Raw genomic sequence first — 7,892 nt, 5'->3', positions numbered from 1 at the left:
TAGGTAGAAAAAAACTAATGGCCAGTTCTTATCCCGTACTATATACACACACCACATATGAAACCATTCTACTGCAGCATTTTGGAGCTATATCACATTTTACTACTTCAGATGCCTATAAAGTCCCCATTTCTAATAAGTAACAGAAAAACTAATGGTCAGTTTCAGTGGAGGTGTGTCAGGCAGTAATGCCCAGTCAATCACTGTTTCCTATCAGTCTAAAAAAATGGATGGTATATTCCTGTAGGGGGCATCTCACATTATATACGCACTTCACATGTAGCAATCTAACTGTGGTGTTTGGGAGAAATATGCAATTTTTCAAGGACATTATGAAGTCCTTATAAGTATAAAAAAATACATAGTCAGCTCTTGTATAGGACCTAAAAAAACGTCTCAGGTTACGTATGTAACCTTGGTTCCCTGAGAGGGAACAAGATGCTGCATCAAGTGCTTTGTGAATGCCTCTGCATGATTGCGTCATGAAGCACATGTGAAATCAGTCCAATGGCATCATAGGCAGATGACGTCATGACCAGGAAACTATAAAGCACATCTAAACCACACAGAGTCAGCTTCTGATAGGTCGAAGTCGGTCACAGGTACGCCTGTTACCTCTCAGGAACCATGGTTACATACGTAACCTGAGATGTTCCCTTTCAAGGGAACTCATTTTAGGGCCAAATTCAGCTCAAATTAAATAATTGATTTATAGTGAATTATAAAGAGTCATTTAATTTACAGCCGAGCAACTGAATCATACAGCGTTCATCTGCTCAGGCCATAATAAGCTCTTGTAGCGGATATTAATATCCACTATTGTAAAAACACTAATTAGAGTGTGGTAACTTTAAGATTGACAGTTTCAGACATTACATTTTCGAGCACATAATACAAGACACTTTCTTTTAAAATCTACAAGAGACTTTATTTATTCTAACACAAACTAGTCTAACACAAACACGCAAACACATGCAAACATTCACGTTGCAGAAAGAAAGGAAATGAGAAAAAGAGTTTTGAGAGAGATTGAAATTATGAGCATGATTTTTAGCAAAATATGCACTTTAAAAGACCTGACCCGAACGAACTATGAATCATTAATTTAATGCACCAGTTCAGTGTTAGAATCTGGTGGTACTTGCTTGTCGACTTCAAATGGAGAGAAGGGTTTTTCAGAGTCAATGATTTGTTTCAGAATCTTTTCAGGTCCGGATTGTGCTTAGGTAAAAACCAATCACGTTCGAGCGTGCTAGCAAATGAAATTAAGTCTCTTGTTGTGGCTGGAATTAAAGTTGAGGTGGCAAAAGTCGTTGGTTAAACCTTGTGGCAAAACTTAGAACACAAGACTCTCAACGGAAAAGAAAGTTAAGTGAAAGAAATGAAAAGTGAGAAGAAGTTGGATGGCTTTAATGAGCTGCTTGTCTGTCCTTTGTCTTCAGCTCAGTCTGGTCTTTTTCTTTGTTTCTTCTTTCTTCTGGTCTAGTCGAAACCTTTTTTGTTACTACTTCTTTGTCTTGTGATGTGACTATTATGTGTTTGTCCCACCTCTGTTAGGAGTTCTGACCAATCAGGTATCATCTTGTTTCAAAGGTGGCTTTTCTCCACCCCCAATCATAAAATAACCTTTATCTCTGGTCTCTGGAATCGCTGGCTTCGCCAGAGAGCACCATTTAGACATGATTTCTATTAAATGTGGAATATGATACATTTTACACAGATTTCATTCAAGCCATGATTTAAACATACATTCGAGATTTAAATTCATTTTCAAACCAGACCAGACATACTTTCAATCAATCATTCAAAAGTTATCACATTTTCATGAATTGTGGTTGTTCTAAAGCATAACAGGTTACATGTAGCATGTGTAGACATGATATAAAATTTATGCAGTTGAAAGATGTTTGATACAAATTGTTTGGAACAATTCAATGCTGTTTTAGTTGTAGAAACAGTCTCTGTGTGTTTTTCTGTAAAGTTAGGTCACTCAGAGAAACAGGCCTGCATAGTCTCTGTCTCTTTTGATCTGGAGATCAAAGATTCTTTATTTTGTGGTGACCATTTGGTTTCTACAAATGACTTAAAGGTTTGTCTCCTCTCCTTCAGTCAGGAAGCATGGGTGTCAGTCAGGTGGTAACATGGGTTGTTCTGTAGATGGACTGGAGCCGAAAGTTAGATTCTTTTGGGTTTCTGGAATTATGTTTTGAAATAATCATCTAAATGATTAATTTGTCTGGTTCATCCTCAGTCCTTACATTGCGCTGCGTAAAGCACTTTAGGGAACAATATACCCACACCGCCATGAAACCAAGTGCCTGTCTGTGTGAAATGGATAGGAGGATGACAGGAAGCCTGCAGCATAATAGGGCCTGCCACATTAGTGGGAACCTTAGGAACATAACCTTCCCAAGGAAACAAGAAGGCTTTAACCATGCCTGGAGTAAAGTCCAGGCAGGAGGGAGAAACCAACAGAGCTTGAAGGTCTCCAATTCTGGAGACGAAATAGCGAGCAGAAACTTAGAAATAGCAAGCAGAAAGTCTTGAGAGTGAGGAACTTCTCAGGAACCTCTTCAAATGGGCTCAAATGGAGAAAGGGATAGGCCTTCTAAGACTATGGCCAAATCCCAAGTCAGCACCCTCTGATGTGCCTTAGGTCTTAGCCTCAAAGTGCCACAAAGGAAGCGAGTAACCCACGGGTGTCTCCCCACTGACGTACCATCCAGAGGAGTATGATAAGCTGAGATGGCTGCCACATATACCTTCAAGGTGGAAGGAGATAACCAACATACAACCTCTTCCACTTATATACAGGCGCAGCCTTTGCCATATCTGTACCATTGCATCCAACCCCAGAGGGGCCAGATACGTGAGGGAGCAAAACAATGGACAGTGTGTTATCTCTCGAGATGCAAACAGAGTGCTCCCACAGGAGCTCCACCACCACGAGGTGAAGTCTCCACTCCCAAGGCATCAGCCCCTGCCTCGGCAGGATGTCAAATAATGTGACATATCTCCAAAATGCTGCAGTAAAAAGGATAGATATGAGGTATGCATACTGTATGGGACATGCCCTATAGAAACAGACCATTGTTTTTTTTCTACTTATTTGAAATGAGGCCTTTATAGACCTCCAAAGTCAAATAATGTGGCATATCTCCAAAATGCTGCAGTAAAATGTACTCATATGAGGTATGCATACTCTTTGGGACGTCCCCTATAGAAACAGACCGTTATTTTTTTCTACTTATTTGAAATGAGGTGTTTATAGGCCCCTGAAGTCAAGCAATGTGGCATATCTCCAAAATGCTGCAGTAAAATGTACTCATATGAGGTATGCATGCTCTATATGGGATGTCTCCTATAGACACAGACCATTAGTTTTTTCTACTTATTTGAAATGAGGTCTTTATAGGCCTCTGAATTCAAATAATGTGGGATATCTCCAAAATGCTGCAGTAAAATGTTACTCATATGAAGTATGCATACTGTATGGGACGTCCCCTATAGAAACAGACCGTTTGTTTTTTCTACTTATTTGAAATGAGGTCTTTATAGGCCTCTGAATTCAAATAATGTGGGATATCTCCAAAATGCTGCAGTAAAATGTACTCATATGAAGTATGCACACTCTCTGGAACGTCCCCTATAGAAAGAGACCATTAGTTTTTTCTACTTATTTGAAATGAGGTCTTTACCTCCAATTTCAAATAATGTGGTATATCTTCAAAATTCTGCAGTAAAATGTACTCATATGAGGTATGCATACTCTATGGGACGTCCCCTATAGAAACAGACCGTTTGTTTTTTCTACTTATTTGAAATGAGGTGTTTATAGGCCTTTGAAGTTGAATAATGTATCATATCTCCATAATGCTGCAGTAAAAAGGATTGATATGAAGTATGCATACTGTATGGAACGTCCCCTATAGAAACAGACTGTTGTTTTTTATACTTATTTGAAATGAGGTCTTTATAGGCCTCCAAAGTCAAATAATGTGGCATATCTCCAAAATTCTGCAGTAAAATGTAATCATATGAGGTATGCATAGTCTATGGGACATCCCCTATAGACACAGACCATTCTTTTTTTCTACTTATTTGAAATGAGGTGATATCTTGTAAAACGTCTATGTAACGCCGGGAATTTGTGGCCGTTAAAAATCGCCACATTCGACTTTTTAATGTTCTATTAAATCGTTCAACGATGCTGGCTTTCAAATCAGTAGCCGTTGCAAAATGATTAATGTCATGCTTTTTCATCACATCTTGAAAATGTTTGTTGAAAAATTCCTTTCCCTGGTCTGTCTGCAATTTCTGAGGTACGCGGCCATCTTGGAGTATAGACTCAAACACTTTAGTTACTTCGATCCCGCTCTTATTCTTAAACACACAAGCCCATGCGTACGTGCTAAATACATCGATGCACGTTAGCAGATATTTATTATTGTTATTGTCTTTGGAATAGGCTGACATGTCAACGAGATCCGCTTGGAACTGGGTATCCACTCCGTACACGACGACTCTATTGCGTTTGTATTTTATAGGAGCGGCTCTGTGTAATGTGTAAGCATCCTCCCCGGCCAACCAATCCGAAACCTCTTTATCGGTTAGAGGTACTCCACTATCCTTTAAGACGGACTCTTTTAATCGCTTTTTACCACCCAAAGAGCTGGGGTTGGATGGTGTGTAATAAGCTTTTTTCATGAGCTCCGACAAGTTGCCGTTTCAACCCTCACAAAAGAATAAGACGTGAAAAAGGGGAGAATCAATCTTTTATTAAAAATATTTTTTTTAAAAACAGGATACATAATGACAACATGTATGGAAGTAATTTAATGCCAAATGTTTTCGAAATAAAAAGCGTGTTGAATTGCACTAATTGAAAAAAAAAAAAATGCATTACATTAGCTGTGCTTGCATTTTGATGCATTTTATTTTTAAGGCTTGAATTTTTATGGGCGAAATTCAACATGGTTGTATATTTAAGCTGTGAATATTTCAATTAAAAATATTTCACACACATTTTCATTATTAAAAATTCAATAATTTATTTTCACCTTTCAGATTTCACTTCAAAATATTCATTCTGTTTAAAAAATACAACCTATAAAATTCGACTAACAATTTTCAGTCCATTTTATTTCGCTTTACAAATTCGCTTCCACAAATTCAGTGGTTAAAATTCGACAGAAAATTCAACATTTCACATCCGGGAACTGCAGGAAAAGCAGTAGAGTGCCGATGCATGATCTCTATCTGCTGTTAGTCTTCTTCACCAGCAGGTGTCGCTAGCAGGCTGTTTAAGACCAGATCACGGCTAGTAAGTCATCATTCATTCATAAAAACGGATTTACAGCAAATGGAGCAAGCGGTAAGTGAATGTGTGATGATTATCAGGGCCAGTATAAATGCAGAAAAGCTGATAAAGACACAAAAGCTGCATTTGTGATTAATTCAGTGTCTTTATGGTTACCTGTGTAGGCTACATAAGCAGCTTTCTCTCCAGTGAACGAGATTATAACGTTATTCCCCGATGCTGGTGTACAGATCAAATGTTAAATCTTAGGTAGACATATATTTCTCTCTGTTGTTTAGTTTCCTTAACTTTATATAGCGGCGCTGTGTTGTAATACTAGGGTTTCCCTCATCCGTCATGGATTCAGCTGCCATCAGGACATATAAAAAGCTTAAAAGAGCTTAATGGACTCGTACAGTGATATAAAACACCAAACTCGCACCTCATTTGTGATGTAGGTTATACTATATAGGTTCCAAGAAAGCAGATACTCGCATAAAGTTGTTTTGACGCTGAACGTTTGATATTCGCAAATTTAGGGACCGTCTCTAAAGTTACAACATTGGTATTCATGTTTCTACCTTCAATAGCGTTTAAAGAGAATGATTTACAGTCACAAAACCAACTGTAAAGTTGTTCATCTAGGTCTCAGGTATAATGCAAACCTTTTAGATTTTTGATGTTTATTAAAATAAAATGTAACACTTTATATTAACTAGTTAATATGATCTAACAATGAACTGCACTTCTACAGCACTTATTAATCTTTGTTAATGATATTAATTCCAGCATTTACTAATACATTATTAAAATAAAGAGTTGTATTTGTTAACATTAGTTAATGCACTGTGAACTAACATGAACGATGAACTGCTGCATTAGTAACAAATGTATTGCTCATGGATAGTTCACGTTAGTTAATACATTATCAACCTTATTGTAAAGTGTTTCCAAATAAACTGTCAAATAATATGTAAATATTGCTATGTATTTCACTACTGTATGGGATCATACAAAAAAAATGCCATAATTTAAATCTCAATAGCATGTGATGAGTATGATTTACAGTCACAAAACCAGCTGTAAACAGGGTTCCTACGTGGTTTGGAAAAGTATGGAAAAGTATGGAATTTGATTTGAGTAATTTCCAGGTCTGGAAAAGTATGGAAAAAAGAAATCAGAGTATGGAAAAATATTTGTGTTTCCAGACTATTGTCTTTATTCAGTTTTCTAATTTATTATACCTGCAAACTAGACACTTTACAGCGAAATTAGCTCTTTTGAATCAAAATACATAATTTATGTGAATCGTGTAGATCCGAAGAGGTTTTTTTCAGGGCGAGTGCGTGTCTCAGGATTCTCACAAGAATCGAAAATGGGCTACTTTCCCATAGACTGGAGTGAGTCGTGATCTTTCTTGGTGCTCTATGGCATGATAGATCGCTGTAGCTCTCGTGAACCAACCATCTCTTCTGCTTTAGTTTAGCACAAAATAAACATGATTGAACATCCGAAGGTATGTTGAAAGATAAAGTACAACTTACTGAAATCTGTATCACATGCAATCGATCAATCGTTGTTTCAACTGCAGAAAGGCATCAATAAAACAGCATGTAAAAATATCACATTTAGCCTACCTCAGAAAAGCCGTTCAATGTCCAAAAACTCATTATTCAGCTACAAAAATGAACTTCAAGAGGAGCATTTTGCTAAATATATGCACTATAGGCTATTGCATATTCATTGTATTTGTACTTAACATGTGCTTCGATATTAAATGTATAAATCTGTTTCATGACAGCCACCATTTAAATGTTTAGGCCTAAATAAAAAAAAAAAGAGTAGAAAAATAATTGTCATTAAAAAGTTATATAAACTTCCTTATGTGTAATTTAGCCTATATGAAAGTAGCTTGCAAATCAGTTTTAATCTAATATTATAATGATGTACCAGCTGTGGTTCCTTGTATAATTTACAGCATTAGTTGAGAGAATTTTTTTTTTCTTTGAGGAAATTTGCCATGTACCTGACCTGATAGGCCCCAAATGAATCAATATTGAATCGAAGGTAATCAAATCAAAATCAAATTTTCAAAATCAAAATTTTCAAAATCAAAATCAAGCAAGCTTCTGAATCAAAATCGCATTCAATTGTGAAATTTGTGTCAATTCTCAGTCCTACTGTCAATAATTTATTATTAATTTTATTTATTTTTATTTTTTTTACTTGAAGCAAATGTTGGTTTTCCCATTTATGTTCTTGTCAGAGTGCACCAGAATGCTTCATTTACATGTTAAAATCACAAAAATCTTCTCCTGGGGGAGGATGCCCCCAGACCCACCTACACACCACCTTTTACACCTCTTTTTACTTTGCAGATGTTTATAAACTTATGAATTTCTAAAATATTACGGAAACTGATACTGCGCTTGTGTAGGCTACTCGTACTCGTAGGCTACTCTATAGAAATGTTTTGATACCAACAAATACTGACAACAGAACAGAATGGATAAATCAGAGAAGGATGTCTATGAAGTAAATGTGTCGAATTATTAGAATGTTAAACAAATTAAATATTTACGCCTATGTAGCG

The sequence above is a fragment of the Megalobrama amblycephala genome, linkage group LG14 (genome assembly GCF_018812025.1).
Source record: "Megalobrama amblycephala isolate DHTTF-2021 linkage group LG14, ASM1881202v1, whole genome shotgun sequence".
NCBI lineage: Eukaryota > Metazoa > Chordata > Actinopteri > Cypriniformes > Xenocyprididae > Megalobrama > Megalobrama amblycephala.
This window is presented reverse-complemented; position numbering follows the sequence as displayed.